We start from the raw sequence: 3,855 nt of genomic DNA, 5'->3' as shown, positions 1-3,855 counted from the left end.
GGTTGCTCGAATCACTATGAACTAGTTGCCTCGGCTACCCAGTGCATACATTCGACTCTATTTTGTAATCACCGAAATAAAATCACGTAACTGCCACCTACACAGATCTGCCACCAGTGTAGGATGCAGAAATTTAAATAGGAAGTGTTCCATTCCACTTGAACTCCTCTATTGCGCTATCTGTTTGTTGAAACCGTCGTGCAGTGCAAAAGAAAAGCTGTAACTGTTTGTCTCTCAGAAGTCTAGACCCGGCCATATGCTCTCACAGCGCTGTGGAATGCAGAAGTTTTCGGGGAATTGTTGTTGAGTTCTGGAGATGCACTAGCTACGTGTCAGCTAGTTGCGTAATGCACTGTAAATAAAATGGCGTGAGTTCGAGTACATTCACTGCTACATTTTTTAAAACTCAAATCTGATGTCTGCTGAAGTTATCAATCTAGTGGAACTTTGAACATAATTCCCTTCACTTCTCATCCCAAAATAGTCGCATGTGGAAAAAGGGCTAACTTTTGCGACATTTTGTTCATTTCAGGTTTAATAGACAGCTAGGCAGCAGATGCATCTCGAAACTTTTGTATTATGTATGGGGAGAACGCATCGTGCCAAAAAACGTCAGATCATTATTTTCTACATTAGCTGTCGTGTGGTAGTGGCATTTTAACTTTCTTCAAACTTTGTTTGACAGCTTTAACTCAGAACAAGTTTTCTACATCCATGTAATCAATAAACTGCATGTGCATTGTCAGACTGTTATAGATAACATCAGAGAATTCGCATACATCGTTGATGATTAATTTCTCTCTCATGTTTACTATTGTTTTAACAACACTAAAGAAAACCTTATGAAAATTGTGCACTGTATTATAAGAAATGAAATAAAACTACCCGAGACAAACTTATGACGAAAGTCTGCTGTAATAAAACTGAGTATCTGTACACAAGCGTGCCTCTATCGACACAAATTAGTAAAATACTACTCACTTAGATTTTGTTTGGGTCCTTGTTTAGTTGGCATGCAGTGTCATACTCAAGAGGTATGCAAATGTGGCATTTCATAAATCAAGTTATGTATTCCTAGAAACCTAAAATTTGCTTGTCAGCAGCGGAAAGAGGCGTTACCAGTTGTGCAGCATTGTTAGTTTTTCACCATTGCACTATGAGCCGAAAGTATTTTCTTGCGATTTCTTTATCGATGTTTGATCCGACTGCTTGTAGCTCTTTCCCAGAAGGGATAAAGACGTTAGAGTCGGTGAGACTGGAACTACAAACCGTAACAGACGCTTTTTCACGGGTCAGCACGTTACCACAGAGCTGGCGATAAGATACGTGTCTCCGCTTCCTCTTACGAGCTGAATAATGGCTAGAACTCGTAAACCGCTAATTGAAGGACGAGATTAGTTGAGATTTTCACGTGCAACGACTTTCCTTGTCTGAAAACCGTAAATTTACAATCTTTTGTTTCACCTCAAGCGATAATAACTCAGATTATTCAATGGAAATGACGGGTAAAATCAAGTGAACTTTGAGGCTTAATTCCGTGCACACCAGGAAGTAACTCATCGATCACAGAGTTGCCAAACATACCTTGCCTTGTTGCCAAATCTCAGTAACAGCACCACCAGGAAGAAGACGAACCGATGTGATCCTACTGCGGTCTCAGAAGTGACCATAGCTGGTGTCTCCAAGTCGCGGCTGCTACGGCCTGCAATACGTAATGCGTCTGATTCGCATTTCTGTAACTAGGTTTAGTGACTGGAGCGTAGTTACTAATAATACTCAGAACTGACTGCAAACTAAGCATCATAAATCAGTAACTCTCATAGTTGTTTTTATATTTCGTTCGTAAGTGTACTCAAAACTAAGAAACTCGTTCACAGACGTTTTAGTGCCTCGCTGATAGTTGAGCACAATAAACAAATAAAATTAATAAAAGAATGTGTGTGAGTGAGTGTGTGTGTGTGACTGAGAGAGAGAGAAATGAAAGAGAATAAGAGAGAGAGAGTAAAAAATTGTAAATAAATTGAATCGTGGTATGTAAAGAAATCTTTCATTAAAATGTCATGTTCCACATCATTATGAAATGTCGTATTCATGATCTATGGAACAAGAATTAATCTAATGTAATCTAATCTAATCTACTCATATCATATTGATGACTAGCCATGAAGAGTCATGAATTACCGAAATTTTTGGCAATACCAGTAACCAAATCTAAATTTGTAAATAAAAGACGACAATTTTTGTAATAAACCGGGACTCCTATCAAGACCCTTTCGTCCCTGGTAACTAACCACGAAAGGTGTCTGCTATACCTCCATTCTGAAGTAACAAAGTTTGCGTTCATTTAAAGATGAAGTGCATGATGTGAAGTTCTGTGACGGAGATACGAACCCAACACGTAATCGAATTGTTAACTGAGTAATACCAAATGTTACGTATCGGTTTTTCTTGCCAGCTGCTAGGTGTTTGGATCTAAAATAAGGATACTAACTTTTGTGCCTAGCGACAATCGATCTGCACACCTACCGTGCATCCACGAATATAGCTTAAGTATTAGTTGCTTACTCACCAACACTAAGATGTGTGCGTGTTTGACCAGAAATAACGACATCTATTGCGATTGTTGGTGACACATGAACAGACATTAAAAATGCACCATAATTTACACTATCAGGCCGGTGTGCACGTGATAGGGCTTAAAATGAAATTATGAATATTTTTGAACTGGATCAGGATTCGGACCCAAATACTTACCTTTGGAGGAGACCTAGAGAAGATTGCAGTCTTGGGAAATGGAACTCAATGATTGAACTATACTGCTCTGAGAGATTCAGATCCTCGAAAGAGGAGATACGAATTCGAATCACAATCCAGCACCAAGTTTTTCAACGTCTCTAGTTCAATTAAGTACAAGTAAAATAAGAGCCCTGTTCCTTTAAATGGCTGTCGGTTCATCAAATAAAATAAAATTCCTAATGTGAGTCAGTTTACTGGCGACTGTATTTCTGTTTACCACGACTTCCGCTATGTCATTTCCCAATGTAAACCGGCTCTGCCCATTTGGTAGAGAAGGAATGTGATGTTTAATGCGGATTTCGGATTATAATGTCTTTCTCTTGAGGTTACCAGAGGTAAAGTAATTCTGTTTGTGCCTCTTAAAAGTAATTGCCTGATCTCACGCAGTGCACCTGTGATAGTTCGTTCCACCAGACCATTGTGGCCACATTTCCCAGCCCCAGGAGTGTGCTGTAACGAATGATGTGCTTAGCTTACAAAATTAGTCACGGTGGAAAAAATGCACATAAAAATCGTGGTAATGACCAGGGATCGAACGCGATTCCACTGTATTCGCAGTTTTGCTTTTTACCGCTTTGCCACCCCGTAACGAAAAAAATGGTTCTGAGCACTATGGGACTTAACATCTGTGGTCATCAGTCCCCTAGAACTTAGAACTACGTAAACCTAACTAACCTAAGGACATCACACACATCCATGCCCGAGGCAGGATTCGAACCTGCGACCGTAGCAGTCGCGCGGTTCCGGACTGCGCGCCTAGAACCGCTAGACCACCGCGGCCGGCCCACCCCGTAACGGCTGTAACCCGCACTTACTAATAGTATGTTTTATTTGTAGACGCTCTCAACTTTGGCCTCGATATTTTCAAAAGCTAGGTAGTGTCTAGCAGAAAGCTAGAACGTCCATTAAATCTTTGATCAAAATCGGTAGCGCACATGTGAGACGTTCTCCTCGTGAGACTTATTTACAAATCGGAAGTTTGTGCACACAGTTTCACCCTGCTCCTCATAACGATCGTTGTAAGTGACATACAGCAATGTATGCAATACATCGAATACA

This window comes from Schistocerca nitens, chromosome 7, assembly GCF_023898315.1.
Source record: "Schistocerca nitens isolate TAMUIC-IGC-003100 chromosome 7, iqSchNite1.1, whole genome shotgun sequence".
Lineage (NCBI taxonomy): Eukaryota > Metazoa > Arthropoda > Insecta > Orthoptera > Acrididae > Schistocerca > Schistocerca nitens.
The sequence above is the reverse complement of the archived record's forward strand: the minus strand, read 5'-3'. Positions refer to the sequence as shown.